The sequence below is a fragment of the Arachis hypogaea genome, chromosome 18 (assembly GCF_003086295.3).
Source record: "Arachis hypogaea cultivar Tifrunner chromosome 18, arahy.Tifrunner.gnm2.J5K5, whole genome shotgun sequence".
NCBI classification, from domain to species: domain Eukaryota; kingdom Viridiplantae; phylum Streptophyta; class Magnoliopsida; order Fabales; family Fabaceae; genus Arachis; species Arachis hypogaea.
Window position 1 is genome coordinate 10,909,754 of NC_092053.1, and position 17,981 is coordinate 10,927,734.

The 17,981-nt window shown below is 39.9% G+C and overlaps 1 non-coding gene across 1 annotated transcript; it reads left to right on the forward strand.

Annotated features, from left to right (window-relative positions):
• The first annotated feature begins 12,189 nt into the window (after positions 1-12,189).
• Positions 12,190-12,297, forward strand: LOC112773455 (small nucleolar RNA R71). The gene has a single exon (XR_003188004.1). It is a non-coding gene; the product is annotated as a small nucleolar RNA R71 (small nucleolar RNA).
• Positions 12,298-17,981: the final 5,684 nt, after the last annotated feature.

Sequence of the window (17,981 nt, forward strand, 5' to 3'; positions counted from 1 at the left end):
ATAGAAAACAGTAGTACTTTGCATTAATCTTTGAGGAACAGCAGAGCTCCACACCTTAATCTATGGAGTGTAGAAACTCTACCGTTAAAATTACATAAGTGAAAGGTCCAGGCATGGCCGAGATGGCCAGCCCCTCTGATCTAAGAACCAGGCGTCCAAAGATTGTACACAACTGATCAAAGATGTCTAATACAATAGTAAAAGGTCCTATTTATAATAAACTAGTCACTAGGGTTTACATGAGTAAGTAATTGATGCATAAATCCACTTCCGGGGCCCACTTGGTGTGTGCTTGGGCTGGACTTGAGTGTTTCACGTGTAGAGGTCATTCTTGGAGTTGAACGCCAGCTTTTGTGCCAGTTTGGGTGTTCAACTCTGGTTTTGGCTCCTTTTCTAGCGCTGGACGCCAGATTTGGGCAGAAAGCTGGCGTTGAATGCCAGTTTACGTCATCTATTCTTGGCCAAAGTATGGACTATTATATATTGCTGGAAATCCCTGGATGTCTACTTTCCAACGCAATTGGAAGCACGCCATTTCGAGTTCTGTAGCTCCAGAAAATCCACTTTGAGTGCAGGGAGGTCAGAATCCAACAGCATCAGCAGTCCTTCTTCAACCTCTGAATCTGATTTTTGCTCAAGTCCCTCAATTTCAGCCAGAAAATACCTGAAATCACAGAAAAATACACAAACTCATAGTAAAGTCCAGAAATGTGAATTTAACATAAAAACTAATGAAAACATCCCTAAAAGTAACTAGATCCTACTAAAAACATACTAAAAACAATGTCAAAAAGCGTATAAATTATCCGCTCATCACAACACCAAACTTAAATTGTTGCTTGTCCCCAAGCAACTGAAAATCAAATAGGATAAAAAGAAGAGAATATACTATAAATTCCAAACTATCAATGAAACATAGCTGCAATCATATGAGCGGGACATATAGCTTTTTGCCTCTTGAATAGTTTTGGCATCTCACTTCATCCATTGAGGTTCAGAATGATTGGCATCTATAGGAACTCAGAGTTCAGATAGTGTTATTGATTCTCCTAGTTCAGTATGATGATTCTTGAACACAACTTCTTTATGAGTCTTGGCCATGGCCTTAAGCACTTTGTTTTCCAGTATTACCACCGGATACATAAATGCTACAAACACATAATTGGGTGAACCATTTCAGATTGTGACTCAGCTTTGCTAAAGTCCCCAATTAGAGGTGTCCATGGTTCTTAAGCACACTCTTTTTTTTTTTGCTTTGGACCTTGACTTTAACCGCTCAGTCTCAAGTTTTCACTTGACACCTACACGCCACAAGCACATGGTTAGGGACAGCTTGGTTTAGCCGCTTAGACCAGGATTTTATTCCTTTAGATCCTCCTATCCACTGATGCTCAAAGCCTTGGGATCCTTTTTATTTGCCCTTGCCTTTTGGTTTTAAGGGCTATTGGCTTTTTCTGCTTGCTTTTTCTTTTTCTTTCTATTATTTTTTTTTCTGCAAGCTTTGTTCTTTGCTGCTTTTTCTTGCTTCAAGAATCATTTTTATGATTTTTCAGATTATCAAATAACATGTCTCCTAGTCATCATTCTTTCAAGAGCCAACATATTTAACATTCTTAAACAACAACTTCAAAAGACATATGCACTGTTCAAGCATACATTCAGAAAACAAGAAGCATTGTCACCACATCAATATAATTAAGCTAAGTTCAAGGATAAATTCGAAACTCATGTACTTCTTGTTCTTTTGAATTAAAACAATTTTATTTTAAGAGAGGTGATGGATTCATAGGACATTCATAACTTTAAGACAAAGTTACTAACTACTAATGATCATGTAATGAAGACACAAACATAGATAAGCACATAACATAGAAAACGAAAAACAGAAGAAATAAGAACAAGGAATGAATCCACCTTAGTGATGGTGGCGTTTCCTTCTTGAGGAACCAATGATGTCCTTGAGCTCTTCTATGTCTCTTCCTTGTCTTTGTTGCTCCTCCCTCATTGCTTTTTGATCTTCTCTTATTTCATGAAGCATGATGGAGTGCTCCTGATGTTCCACCCTTAGTTGTCCCATATTGGAACTCAAATCTCCTAGGGAGGTGTTGATTTGCTCCCAATAGTTTTGTGGAGGAAAGTGCATTTGAGGCATCTCCGGAATCTCATGGAAATGAGTTTCTTGCGCCTCTTGAGCTCCATGACTGGGCTCTCTTGCTTGCTCCATCTTTTTCTTAGTGATGGGCTTGTCCTCTTTAATGAGGATATCTCCTTCTATGTCAATCCCAGCTAAATTGCATAGGTGGCAAATGAGGTGAGGAAAGGCTAACCTTGCCATAGTGGAGGACTTGTCAGCCACCTTGTAGAGTTTTTGAGGTATAATCTCATGAACTTCCACCTCTTCTCCAATCATGATGCTATGGATTATGATGGCCCGGTCTATAGTAACTTCAGACCGGTTGCTAGTGGGAATGATTGAGCATTGAATGAACTCCAACCATCCTCTAGCTACAGGCTTGAGGTCCAATCTTCTTAGTTGAACCGGCTTGCCTTTGGAGTCAATCTTCCATTGAGCTCCTTTTACACATATGTCCATAAGGACTTGGTCCAACCTTTGATTAAAGTTGACTCTCCTTGTGTAGGGGCGTGCGTTCTCTTCCATGTTTGGCAAGTTGAACGCCAACCTCACATTCTCCGGACTAAAATCTAAGTATTTCCCCCGAACCATTGTAACATAGTTCTTTGGATCCGGGTTCTTACTTTGATCATGGTTCTTGGTGATCCATGCATTAGCATAGAACTCTTGAACCATTAGGATGCCGACTTGTTGGATGGGATTTGTTAGAACTTCCCAACCTCTTCTTTGAATTTCATGTCAGATCTCCGGATACTTATTTCTTTTGAGTTTGAAAGGGACCTCAGGGATCACCTTCTTCTTGGCCACAACATCATAGAAGTGGTCTTGATGGGCTTTGGAGATGAACCTTTCCATCTCCTATGACTCAGATGTGGAAGCTCTTGTCTTTCCTTTCCCCTTTCTAGAGGATTCTCCGGTCTTAGGTGCCATTAATGGTAATGGAAAAACAAAAAGCTTATGCTTTTACCACACCAAACTTAGAATATTGCTCGTCCTCGAGCAATAAACAAAAGAATAGAAGAAGAAGAAGAAGAAATATGGAGAGGGAGAGGGAGATGTGGTTTCGGCCAAGAGGAGTGTAGAGGGGTGTGTTGTGTGAATTTGATGAAGAATGGAGGGCTTTATATAGGGAAGGGAGGGGGGAAAGGTTTCGGCCATATGGGTGGGTTTGGGTGGGAAATTGGTTTTGAATTTTTGAAGGTAGGTGGAGTTTATGAGGTAGGTTTATGGGGAAGAGTGGATGGATGTGAGTGGTGAAGAGGTGATGGGGAAGAGAGTTTGAGGTGATTGGTGAAGGGTTTTTGGGGAAGAGTGTTTATGGGGTTGTGTGAAAGAAAGTGGTGAGAAGAAATGAGTGGAGGTAGGTGGGGATCCTGTGGGGTCCACAGATCCTGAGTGGATCCTGTGGGGTCCACAGATCCTGAGGTGTTCAAGGATTTACATCCCTGCACCCATTAGGCATGTAAAAATGCCTTTATACACAACTCTGGGCGTTCAGCGCCAGGTTGGTGGCCATTTTGGGCGTTCAACGCCCATTTGCTGCCATTTCTGGCGTTGAACGCCAGAACCATGCTTGTTCTGGGCGTTCAGCGCCAGGATGTTGCCCATTTTGGGCATTCAGCGCTAGAACCATGCTCTGTTCTGGCGTTGAACGCCAGGCAGGTGCTTCCTCCAGGGTGTGATTTTTCTTCTGCTGTTTTTGATTCCGTTTTCAATTTTTTGTTTATTTTGTGACTCCACATGATCATGAACCTATAAAGACATATAACTAAGAAAAATATAGTTAGATAAATAAAAATTGGGTTGCCTCCCAACAAGCACTTCTTTAATGTCAATAGCTTGACAGTGGGCTCTCAAGGAGCCTCACAGATGTGCAGAGCTTTGTTGAGACTCTTGGTGCACGAAATTGTGATCTCCAGGCTCGAACAAATCCTGGTAATGGCTCCAAAGCTTGGTGCTTTGATCTTAATTCATAATTGTCACAACTTCGATACAACTAACCAGCAAGTGCACTGGGTCGTCCAAGTAATACCTTACGTGAGTAAGGGTCGAATCCCACGGAGATTGTTGGTATGAAGCAAGCTATGGTCACCTTGTAAATCTCAGTCAGGCAGATATAAAGTGATAATGGTGTTTTCAAATTTAATATAATAAAATAGGGATAGAAATACTTATGTAATTCATTGGTAGGAATTTCAGATAAGCGTATGGAGATGCGTTCGTTCCTCTGAACCTCTGCTTTCCTGCTATCTTCATCCAATCAGTCTTACTCCTTTCCATGGCTGGCTTTGTGCAAGGGCATCACCGTTGTCAGTGGCTACATCCCCTCCTCTCAGTGAATAATATGCTCACGCACCCTGTCACGGCACGGCTATTCATCTGTCGGTTCTCGATCATGCTGGAATAGGATTCACCCTCCTTTTGCGTCTGTCACTAACGCCCAACAATCGCGAGTTTGAAGCTCGTCACAGTCATTCAATCATTGAATCCTACTCGGAATACCACAGACAAGGTTTAGACTTTCCGGATTCTCTTGAATGCCGCCATCATTCTAGCTTACGCCACGAAGATTCTGGTTAGGAGATCTAAGAGATATTCATTCTAGCTTAATTCATGTAGAACAGAAGTGTTTGTCGGGCACGCGTTCATAAGGGAGAAGGATGATGAGCGTCACACATAATCATCACCTTCATCATGTTCTTGGGTGCGAATGGATATCTTAGAAGCGAAATAAGATGAATTGAATAGAAAACAGAAGTACTTTGCATTAATCTTTGAGGAACAGCAGAGCTCCACACCTTAATCTATGGAGTGTAGAAACTCTACCGTATGAAATTACATAAGTGAAGGTCCAGGCATGGCCGAGATGGCCAGCCCCCTAAAACGTGATCAAAGGATCATAAGGTAATCCAAAGATGCCTAATACAATAGTAAGAGGTCCTATTTATAATAAACTAGCTACTAGGGTTTACATGAGTAAGTATTTGATGTATAAATCCACTTCCGGGGCCCACTTGGTGTGTGTTTGGACTGAGCTTAAGTGTTGCACGTGCAGAGGCCATTTGTGGAGTTGAACGCCAGTTTTTGTGCCAGTTTGGGCGTTCAACTCTGGTTTTGGATCCTTTTCTGGCGCTGGACGCCAGATTTGGGTAGAAAGCTGGCGTTGAACGCAAGTTTACGTCATCAATTCTTGGCCAAAGTATGGACTATTATATATTGCTGGAAATCCCTGGATGTCTACTTTTCAACGCAATTGGAAGCGCGCCATTTCGAGTTCTGTAGCTCCAGAAAATCCACTTTGAGTGCAGGGAGGTCAGAATCCAACAGCATCAGCAGTCCTTTTTCAACCTCTGAATCTGATTTCTGCTCAAGTCCCTCAATTTCAGCCAGAAAATACCTGAAATCATAGAAAAATACACAAACTCATAGTAAAGTCCAGAAATGTGAATTTAACACAAAATCTATTAAAAACATCCCTAAAAGTAACTAGATCCTACTAAAAACATACTAAAAACAATGTCAAAAAGCGTATAAATTATCCGCTCATCACAACACCAAACTTAAATTGTTGCTTGTCCCCAAGCAACTGAAAATCAAAATAGGATAAAAAGAATAGAATATACTATAAATTCCAAACTATCAATGAAACAGAGCTTCAATCATATGAGCGGGACTTATAGCTTTTTGCCTCTTGAATAGTTTTGGCATCTCACTTTATCCATTGAGGTTCAGAATGATTGGCATCTATAGGAACTTCAGATTTCGAATAGTGTTATTGACTCTCTTAGTTCAGTATGATGATTCTTGAACACAGCTTCTTTATGAGTCTTGGTCGTGGCCCTAAGCATTTTGTTTTCCAGTATTACCACCGGATACATAAATGCCACAGACGCATAATTGGGTGAACTTTTTCAGATTGTGACTCAGCTTTGCTAAAGTCCCCAATTAGAGGTGTCCAGGGTTCTTAAGCACACTCTTTTTTTTTTTTTTTTTGCTTTGGACCTTGACTTTAACCGCTCAGTCTCAAGTTTTCACTTGACACCTACACGCCACAAGCACATGGTTAGGGACAGCTTGGTTTAGCCGCTTAGACCAGGATTTTATTCCTTTAGGCCCTCCTATCCACTGATGCTCAAAGCCTTGGGATCCTTTTTAATTTCCCTTGCCTTTTGGTTTTAAGGGTTATTGGCTTTTTCTGCTTGCTTTTTCTTTTTCTTTCTATTTTTTTTTCGCCTATTTTTTTTTCTGCAAGCTTTGTTCTTTGCTGGTTTTTCTTGCTTCAAGAATCATTTTTATGATTTTTCAGATTATCAAATAACATGTCTCCTAGTCATCATTCTTTCAAGAGCCAACATATTTAACATTCTTAAACAACAACTTCAAAAGACATATGCACTGTTCAAGCATACATTCAGAAAACAAGAAGCATTGTCACCACATCAATATAATTAAACTAAGTTCAAGGATAAATTCGAAACTCATGTACTTCTTGTTCTTTTGAATTAAAACATTTTTCATTTAAGAGAGGTGATGGATTCATAGGACATTTATAACTTTAAGACAAAGTTACTAACTACTAATGATCATGTAATGAAGACACAAACATAGATAAGCACATAACATAGAAAACGAAAAGCAGAAGAATTAAGAACAAGGAATGAATCCACCTTAGTGATGGTGGCATTTCCTTCTTGATGAATCAATGATGTCCTTGAGCTCTTCTATGTCTCTTCCTTGCCTTTGTTGCTCCTCCTTCAGTGCTTTTAGATCTTCTCTGATTTCATGAAGGATGATGGAGTGCTCTTGATGTTCCACCCTTAGTTGCTTCCAATAATTGTGTGGAAGAAAATGTATCCCTTGAGGTATCTCAGGAATCTCTTGATTTGCAGTCAAATGTTCTACCACTGAGCTATAGACCCTTGATGGAAGCTTTTGTCTTCCCTTTCCTCTTTCTAGAGGTTTCTCTGGCCTTAGGTGCCATCAATGGTTATGAAAAAAACAAAAAAGCTATGCTTTTACCACACCAAACTTAGAATGTTGCTCGCCCTCGAGCAAAAGAAGAAAGAATAGAAGAATAAGAAGAAGATATGGAGGAGATGGGTGGGAGTGTGTATTCGGCCATATGGGTGGGATTGGGTGGGAGAGAGATGTTGAATTTTTGAAGGTAGTGGGTGTATGGATGTGAGTGGTAAATGGAAAAAAAAAAAGAAGGGATGATCATGAATGGAAAGAGAGATGATGAGGTAGGTGGGGATCCTGTGGGGTCCACAGATCCTGAGATGATCCTGTGGGGTCCACATATCCTAAGGTGTCAAGGCATTTACATCCCTACACCAATTTAGGCATGTAAAATGCCCTTGCACACAACTCTGGGCGTTTAGCGCCAGGTTGGTGCCCATTTTGGGCGTTCAACGCCCCTTTGCTGCCATTTCTGGCGTTGAACGCCAGAACCATGCTTGTTCTGGGCGTTCAGCGCCAGGATGCTCCCATTCTGGGCGTTCAGCGCCAGAACTATGCTCTGTTCTGGCGTTTGAACGCCAGACAGATGCTCCTCCAGGGTGTGATTTTTCTTCTGCTGTTTTTTATTCCGTTTTCAATTTTTATATTTATTTTGTGACTCCTCATGATCATGAACCTATAAAGACACATAACTAAGAAAAATATAGTTAGATAAATAAACATTGGGTTGCCTCCCAACAAGCGCTTCTTTAATGTCAATAGCTTGACAGTGGGCTCTCATGGAGCCTCACAGATGTGCAGAGCTTTGTTGAGACTCTCCAACACCAAACTTAGAGTTTGGATATGGGAGTTCAACACCAAACTTAGAGTTTGGTTGTGGCCTCCCAACACCAAACTTAGAGTTTGACTGTGGGGGCTCAGGTTGACTCTGCTTGGAGAGAAGCTTTTTCTGCTTTCTCTCCATGGTTGCAGAGGGAGATCCTTGAGTTTTAAACACAAGGGAGTTCTCATTCCATTGAAGGAATATTTCACCTCTGTCAACATCAATCACAGCTCTTGCTGTGGCCAGGAAAGGTCTTCCCAGGATGATGGATTCATCCTCTTCCTTTCCAGTATCCAGGACTATGAAATCAGTAGGTATGTAAAGGCCCTCAACCTTTACTAATACATCTTCTACTTGTCCATAAGCCTGTTTTCTTGAGCTGTCTGCCATCTCTAGTGAGATTTTAGCAGCTTGCACCCCATAGATTCCCAGTTTCTCTATTACAGAGAGGGGCATGAGGTTTATTCCTGAACCAAGGTCACACAGAGCCTTAAAGATCATGGTGCCTATGGTACAGGGTATTATGAACTTTCCAGGATCCTGTCTCTTCTGAGGCAATGTCAGTTGATCCAGATCACTTAGTTCATTGATGAACTAGGGAGGTTCAACTTCCCAAGTATCAATGCCAAATAATTTGGCATTCAGCTTCATGATTGCACCAAGAAACTTGGCAGTTTGCTCTTCAGTAACATCCTCATTCTCTTCAGAAGAGGAATACTCATCAGAGCTCATGAAGGGCATAAGGAGGTTCAATGGAATCTCTATGGTCTCTAGATGAGTCTCAGATTCCTTTGGTTCCTCAGAGGGAAGCTCCTTATTGACCACTGTTTTTGATTCCGTTTTCAATTTTTTGTTTATTTTGTGACTCCACATGATCATGAACCTATAAAGACATATAACTAAGAAAAATATAGTTAGATAAATAAAAATTGGGTTGCCTCCCAACAAGCACTTCTTTAATGTCAATAGCTTGACAGTGGGCTCTCAAGGAGCCTCACAGATGTGCAGAGCTTTGTTGAGACTCTTGGTGCACGAAATTGTGATCTCCAGGCTCGAACAAATCCTTGTAATGGCTCCAAAGCTTGGTGCTTTGATCTTAATTCATAATTGTCACAACTTCGATACAACTAACCAGCAAGTGCACTGGGTCGTCCAAGTAATACCTTACGTGAGTAAGGGTCGAATCCCACGGAGATTGTTGGTATGAAGCAAGCTATGGTCACCTTGTAAATCTCAGTCAGGCAGATACAAAGTGATAATGGTGTTTTCGAATTTAATATAATAAAATAGGGATAGAAATACTTATGTAATTCATTGGTAGGAATTTCAGATAAGCGTATGGAGATGCGTTCATTCCTCTGAACCTCTGCTTTCCTGCTATCTTCATCCAATCAGTCTTACTCCTTTCCATGGCTGGCTTTGTGCAAGGGCATCACCGTTGTCAGTGGCTACATCCCCTCCTCTCAGTGAATAATATGCTCACGCACCCTGTCACGGCACGGCTATTCATCTGTCGGTTCTCGATCATGCTGGAATAGGATTCACCCTCCTTTTGCGTCTGTCACTAACGCCCAACAATCGCGAGTTTGAAGCTCGTCACAGTCATTCAATCATTGAATCCTACTCGGAATACCACAGACAAGGTTTAGACTTTCCGGATTCTCTTGAATGCCGCCATCATTCTAGCTTACGCCACGAAGATTCTGGTTAGGAGATCTAAGAGATATTCATTCTAGCTTAATTCATGTAGAACAGAAGTGTTTGTCGGGCACGCGTTCATAAGGGAGAAGGATGATGAGTGTCACACATAATCATCACCTTCATCACGTTCTTGGGTGCGAATGGATATCTTAGAAGCGAAATAAGATGAATTGAATAGAAAACAGAAGTACTTTGCATTAATCTTTGAGGAACAGCAGAGCTCCACACCTTAATCTATGGAGTGTAGAAACTCTACCGTATGAAATTACATAAGTGAAGGTCCAGGCATGGCCGAGATGGCCAGCCCCCTAAAACGTGATCAAAGGATCATAAGGTAATCCAAAGATGCCTAATACAATAGTAAGAGGTCCTATTTATAATAAACTAGCTACTAGGGTTTACATGAGTAAGTATTTGATGTATAAATCCACTTCCGGGGCCCACTTGGTGTGTGTTTGGGCTGAGCTTAAGTGTTGCACGTGCAGAGGCCATTTGTGGAGTTGAACGCCAGTTTTTGTGCCAGTTTAGGCGTTCAACTCTGGTTTTGGATCCTTTTCTGGCGCTGGACGCCAGATTTGGGTAGAAAGCTGGCGTTGAATGCAAGTTTAAGTCGTCAATTCTTGGCCAAAGTATGGACTATTATATATTGCTGGAAATCCCTGGATGTCTACTTTCCAACGCAATTGGAAGCGCGCCATTTCGAGTTTTGTAGCTCCAGAAAATCCACTTTGAGTGCAGGGAGGTCAGAATCCAACAGCATCAGCAGTCCTTTTTCAACCTCTGAATCTGATTTCTACTCAAGTCCCTCAATTTCAGCCAGAAAATACCTGAAATCACAGAAAAACACACAAACTCATAGTAAAGTCCAGAAATGTGAATTTAACACAAAATCTATTAAAAACATCCCTAAAAGTAACTAGATCCTACTAAAAACATACTAAAAACAATGTCAAAAAGCGTATAAATTATCCGCTCATCAACTCTCCAACACCAAACTTAGAGTTTGATTGTGGGGCTCTGGTTGACTCTGCTTTGAGAGAAGCTTTTTCTGCTTCCTCTCCATGGTTGCAGAGGGGGATCCTTGAGTTTTAAACACAAGGGATTTCTCATTCCATTGAAGGACTATTTCACCTCTGTCAACATTAATCACAGCTCTTGCTGTGGCCAGGAAAGGTCTTCCTAGGATGATGGATTCATCCTCTTCCTTTCCAGTATCCAGGACTATGAAATCAGCAGGGATGTAAAGGCCTTCAACCTTTACTAACACGTCCTCTACTTGTCCATATGCCTGTTTTCTTGAATTGTCTGCCATCTCTAATGAGATTTTAGCAGCTTGCACCCCATAGATTCCCAGTTTCTCTATTACAGAGAGGGGCATGAGGTTTATCCCTGAACCAAGGTCACACAGAGCCTTAAAGATCATGGTGCCTATGGTACAAGGTATTATGAACTTTCCAGGATCCTGTCTCTTCTGAGGCAATGTCAGTTGATCCAGATCACTTAGTTCATTGATGAACAAGGGAGGTTCAACTTCCCAAGTATCAATGCCAAATAATTTGGCATTCAGCTTCATGATTGCACCAAGAAACTTGGCAGTTTGCTCTTCAGTAACATCCTCATTCTCTTCAGAAGAGGAATACTCATCAGAGCTCATGAAGGGCATAAGAAGTTTCAATGGAATCTCTATGGTCTCTAGATGAGCCTCAGAGTCCTTTGGTTCCTCAGAGGGAAGCTCCTTATTGATCACTGGACGTCCCAGGAGGTCTTCCTCCTTGGGATTCACTTCCTCTCCTCTCCTCACAGGTTCGGCCATGGCGCTTATGTCAATGGCCTTGCACTTTCCTTTTGGGTTCTCTTCTGTATTGCTTGGGAGAGTACTAGGAGGGATTTCAGTGATCCTTTTACTCAGCTGGCCCACTTGTGCTTCCAGATTTCTAATGGAAGACCTTGTTTCATTCATGAAACTTACAGTGGCCTTAGATAGATCAGAGACTAGATTTGCTAAATTAGAAGCATTTTATTCAGAGTTCTCTGTCTGTTGCTGAGTTGATGATGGAAAAGGCTTGCTAATGCTAAACCTGTTTCTTCCACCATTATTAAAGCCTTGTTGGGGCTTTTGATCCTTCCATGAGAAATTTGGATGATTTCTCCATGTTGAGTTATAGGTGTTTCCATAAGGTTCACCTAAGTAATTTACCTCTGCTATTGCAGGGTTCTCAGGATCATAAGCTTCTTCTTCAGGAGAAGCCTCTTGAGTACTGTTGGATGCAGCTTGCATTCCATGCAGACTCTGAGAGATCATATTGACTTGCTGAGTCAATATTTTATTCTGAGCCAATATGGCATTCAGAGTATCAACTTCAAGAACTCCCTTCTTCATAGGCGTCCCATTACTCACAGGATTCCTTTCAGAAGTGTACATGAACTGGTTATTAGCAACCATGTCAATGAGTTCTTGAGCTTCTGCAGGCGTTTTCTTTAGGTGAATGGATCCACCTGCAGAAGTGTCCAGTGACATCTTTGATAGCTCAGATAAACCATCATAGAATATATCCAGGATGGTCCATTCTGAAAGCATGTCAAAAGGACACTTTTTGGTCAACTGTTTGTATCTTTCCCAAGCTTCATAGAGGGATTCACCTTCTTTCTGTCTGAAGGTTTGAACATCAGCTCTAAGCTTGCTCAGCTTTTGAGGAGGAAAGTACTTGGCTAAGAAAGCCGTGACCAGCTTATCCCAAGAGTTCAGGCTGTCTTTGGGTTGAGAATCCAACCATAATCTAGCTCTGTCTCTTACAGCAAAAGGGAAAAGCATGAGCCTGTAGACTTCAGGATCTACTCCATTAGTCTTAACAGTATCACATATCTGCAAGAATTCAGTTAAGAACTGAAAGGGATCTTCAGATGGAAGTCCATGAAACTTGCAGTTTTGCTGCATCAGAGAAACTAATTGAGGTTTCAGCTCAAAGTTGTTTGCTCCAATGGCAGGAATGGAGATGCTTCTTCCATGTAAATTGGAATTAGGTGCAGTGAAGTCACCAAGCATCTTCCTTATATTATTATTATTTTCGGCTGCCATCTCCTTTTTCTGTTCGAAAATTTTTGAAAGGTTATCTCTGGATTGTTGTATTTTAGCTTCTCTTAACTTTTTTCTTCAGAGTCCTTTCAGGTTCTGGATCTGCTTTAACAAGAATGTTCTTGTCCTTGCTCCTGCTCATATAACAAAGAAGATGGCACAGAAAAAATAGTAATAATAATATGGATCCTTTATACCACAGTATAGGGATCCTTGTGTTAGTAGAAGAAAAGAATGGAAGAAAATCTGAACTCAGAGAGAGAGGGGGTTCGGATTTTTGGAGAGTTGAAGGAAAGATGTTAGTATATCAATAAACAAATAGAAGAAGATGAGAGGGGGAAGTGAATTTTCGAAAACAATTTTTGAAAAAGAGTTAGTGATTTTTGAAAATAGTTTTTGAAAAAGGTTAGTATTTTTTTCGAAATTTTTTTATAAAATATAAAAATAATTAGTTAATAAAAAAGAAATTTTTGAAAAAGAGGGAAGATATTTTCGAAAATTAGAGAGAGAGAGTTAGTTAGGTAGTTTTGAAAAAGTTAAGAAACAAACAAAAAGTTAGTTAGTTAGTTGAAACAAATTTGAAAAGATAAGAAGTTGGGAAGTTAGAGAAGATATTTTGAAATCAAATTTTGAAAAAGATAAGATAAGAAGATATTTTTTTGAAAAGATATGATAGAAATTAGTTTTTGAAAAAGATTTGATTTTTAAAATCACAATTAATGACTTGATTCATAAGAAATCACAAGATATGATTCTAGAACTTAAAGTTTGAATCTTTCTTAACAAGCAAGTAACAAACTTAAAATTTTTGAATCAAAACATTAATTGATTATGGTATTTTCGAAAATTTGATATAAAAATGAGAAAAAGATTTTTGAAAATTATTTTTGGAATTTTCAAAAATAACCAAGAATTTTGAAAAAGATTTGATTTTTGAAAAAGATTTTGAAAAAGATAAGATTTTCAAATTGAAAATTTGATTTGACTCATGAGAAACAATTTGATTTTAAAAATTTTTGAAAAAGTCAACTCAAATTTTTGAATTTGATGAGAGAAAAAGGGAAAGATATTTTTTTTTATTTTTGAATTTTTATGATGAGAGAGAAAAACAAGAAAAATGATGCAATGCATGGCAATTTTAGATCAAAATTATGAATGTGTGCAAGAATGCTATGAATGTCAAGATGAACACCAAGAACACTGTGAATATCATGATGAACATCAAGAACATATTTTTGAAAAATTTTATATGCAAAGAAAACATGCAAGACACCAAACTTAGAAATCTTTCATGTTTAGACTCTAATAAATAAAAAATGTACATGTAAAACAAGAAAAGACACAAAACAAGAAAAACATCAAGATCAAACAAGAAGACTGACAAAGAACAACTTGAAGATCATGAAGAACACTATGAATGCATGAAATTTTCGAAAAATGCAAGATGCACATGCAATTGACACCAAACTTATAACATGACTCAAGACTCAAACAAGAAAACATGAAATATTTTTTATTTTTGTGATTTTCTAAATTTTTTTTTAATTTTTATTTTATATTTTTCGAAAAATTATTTTGAAAAAGAAAAATAAGGATTCAAAATTTTTAATATGAATTCCAGGAATCTTATGCTCTAAAGCTCCAATCAAAGGGTCAGGCACGGCTTGATAGCCAGCCAAGCTTTAGTATGTAACTCAGACATGACACGCCTGACATTCCTTACATTCAACAGCCAATTGGCTAAGAAAGATAAAGAAGCCCTTCTCTTGAGTATAAGAATTGAGACATGGCTTTACAGCCAGCCAGGCTTTAACATGCTTCATGAAACACTAGAATTCATTCTTAAAAATTCTGAAGGAAAATATATTTTTGAAAACATTTTTATTTTAAAATTTTTTTTTTTCGAAAACAAAAGAAAAATTTTGAAAGATTTTTGAAAAATTTTTGAAAACAAAACAAAAAGAAAATTACCTAATCTGAGCAACAAGATGAACCGTCAGTTGTCCAAACTCGAACAATCCCCGGCAACGGCGCCAAAAACTTGGTGCACGAAATTGTGATCTCCAGGCTCGAACAAATCCTTGTAATGGCTCCAAAGCTTGGTGCTTTGATCTTAATTCATAATTGTCACAACTTCGATACAACTAACCAGCAAGTGCACTGGGTCGTCCAAGTAATACCTTACGTGAGTAAGGGTCGAATCCCACGGAGATTGTTGGTATGAAGCAAGCTATGGTCACCTTGTAAATCTCAGTCAGGCAGATACAAAGTGATAATGGTGTTTTCGAATTTAATATAATAAAATAGGGATAGAAATACTTATGTAATTCATTGGTAGGAATTTCAGATAAGCGTATGGAGATGCGTTCATTCCTCTGAACCTCTGCTTTCCTGCTATCTTCATCCAATCAGTCTTACTCCTTTCCATGGCTGGCTTTGTGCAAGGGCATCACCGTTGTCAGTGGCTACATCCCCTCCTCTCAGTGAATAATATGCTCACGCACCCTGTCACGGCACGGCTATTCATCTGTCGGTTCTCGATCATGCTGGAATAGGATTCACCCTCCTTTTGCGTCTGTCACTAACGCCCAACAATCGCGAGTTTGAAGCTCGTCACAGTCATTCAATCATTGAATCCTACTCGGAATACCACAGACAAGGTTTAGACTTTCCAGATTCTCTTGAATGCCGCCATCATTCTAGCTTACGCCACAAAGATTCTGGTTAGGAGATCTAAGAGATATTCATTCTAGCTTAATTCATGTAGAACAGAAGTGTTTGTCGGGCACGCGTTCATAAGGGAGAAGGATGATGAGTGTCACACATAATCATCACCTTCATCACGTTCTTGGGTGCGAATGGATATCTTAGAAGCGAAATAAGATGAATTGAATAGAAAACAGAAGTACTTTGCATTAATCTTTGAGGAACAGCAGAGCTCCACACCTTAATCTATGGAGTGTAGAAACTCTACCGTATGAAATTACATAAGTGAAGGTCCAGGCATGGCCGAGATGGCCAGCCCCCTAAAACGTGATCAAAGGATCATAAGGTAATCCAAAGATGCCTAATACAATAGTAAGAGGTCCTATTTATAATAAACTAGCTACTAGGGTTTACATGAGTAAGTATTTGATGTATAAATCCACTTCCGGGGCCCACTTGGTGTGTGTTTGGGCTGAGCTTAAGTGTTGCACGTGCAGAGGCCATTTGTGGAGTTGAACGCCAGTTTTTGTGCCAGTTTAGGCGTTCAACTCTGGTTTTGGATCCTTTTCTGGCGCTGGACGCCAGATTTGGGTAGAAAGCTGGCGTTGAATGCAAGTTTAAGTCGTCAATTCTTGGCCAAAGTATGGACTATTATATATTGCTGGAAATCCCTGGATGTCTACTTTCCAACGCAATTGGAAGCGCGCCATTTCGAGTTTTGTAGCTCCAGAAAATCCACTTTGAGTGCAGGGAGGTCAGAATCCAACAGCATCAGCAGTCCTTTTTCAACCTCTGAATCTGATTTCTACTCAAGTCCCTCAATTTCAGCCAGAAAATACCTGAAATCACAGAAAAACACACAAACTCATAGTAAAGTCCAGAAATGTGAATTTAACACAAAATCTATTAAAAACATCCCTAAAAGTAACTAGATCCTACTAAAAACATACTAAAAACAATGTCAAAAAGCGTATAAATTATCCGCTCATCAACTCTCCAACACCAAACTTAGAGTTTGATTGTGGGGGCTCTGGTTGACTCTGCTTTGAGAGAAGCTTTTTCTGCTTCCTCTCCATGGTTGCAGAGGGGGATCCTTGAGTTTTAAACACAAGGGATTTCTCATTCCATTGAAGGACTATTTCACCTCTGTCAACATTAATCACAGCTCTTGCTGTGGCCAGGAAAGGTCTTCCTAGGATGATGGATTCATCCTCTTCCTTTCCAGTATCCAGGACTATGAAATCAGCAGGGATGTAAAGGCCTTCAACCTTTACTAACACGTCCTCTACTTGTCCATATGCCTGTTTTCTTGAATTGTCTGCCATCTCTAATGAGATTTTAGCAGCTTGCACCCCATAGATTCCCAGTTTCTCTATTACAGAGAGGGGCATGAGGTTTATCCCTGAACCAAGGTCACACAGAGCCTTAAAGATCATGGTGCCTATGGTACAAGGTATTATGAACTTTCCAGGATCCTGTCTCTTCTGAGGCAATGTCAGTTGATCCAGATCACTTAGTTCATTGATGAACAAGGGAGGTTCAACTTCCCAAGTATCAATGCCAAATAATTTGGCATTCAGCTTCATGATTGCACCAAGAAACTTGGCAGTTTGCTCTTCAGTAACATCCTCATTCTCTTCAGAAGAGGAATACTCATCAGAGCTCATGAAGGGCATAAGAAGTTTCAATGGAATCTCTATGGTCTCTAGATGAGCCTCAGAGTCCTTTGGTTCCTCAGAGGGAAGCTCCTTATTGATCACTGGACGTCCCAGGAGGTCTTCCTCCTTGGGATTCACTTCCTCTCCTCTCCTCACAGGTTCGGCCATGGCGCTTATGTCAATGGCCTTGCACTTTCCTTTTGGGTTCTCTTCTGTATTGCTTGGGAGAGTACTAGGAGGGATTTCAGTGATCCTTTTACTCAGCTGGCCCACTTGTGCTTCCAGATTTCTAATGGAAGACCTTGTTTCATTCATGAAACTTACAGTGGCCTTAGATAGATCAGAGACTAGATTTGCTAAATTAGAAGCATTTTATTCAGAGTTCTCTGTCTGTTGCTGAGTTGATGATGGAAAAGGCTTGCTAATGCTAAACCTGTTTCTTCCACCATTATTAAAGCCTTGTTGGGGCTTTTGATCCTTCCATGAGAAATTTGGATGATTTCTCCATGTTGAGTTATAGGTGTTTCCATAAGGTTCACCTAAGTAATTTACCTCTGCTATTGCAGGGTTCTCAGGATCATAAGCTTCTTCTTCAGGAGAAGCCTCTTGAGTACTGTTGGATGCAGCTTGCATTCCATGCAGACTCTGAGAGATCATATTGACTTGCTGAGTCAATATTTTATTCTGAGCCAATATGGCATTCAGAGTATCAACTTCAAGAACTCCCTTCTTCATAGGCGTCCCATTACTCACAGGATTCCTTTCAGAAGTGTACATGAACTGGTTATTAGCAACCATGTCAATGAGTTCTTGAGCTTCTGCAGGCGTTTTCTTTAGGTGAATGGATCCACCTGCAGAAGTGTCCAGTGACATCTTTGATAGCTCAGATAAACCATCATAGAATATATCCAGGATGGTCCATTCTGA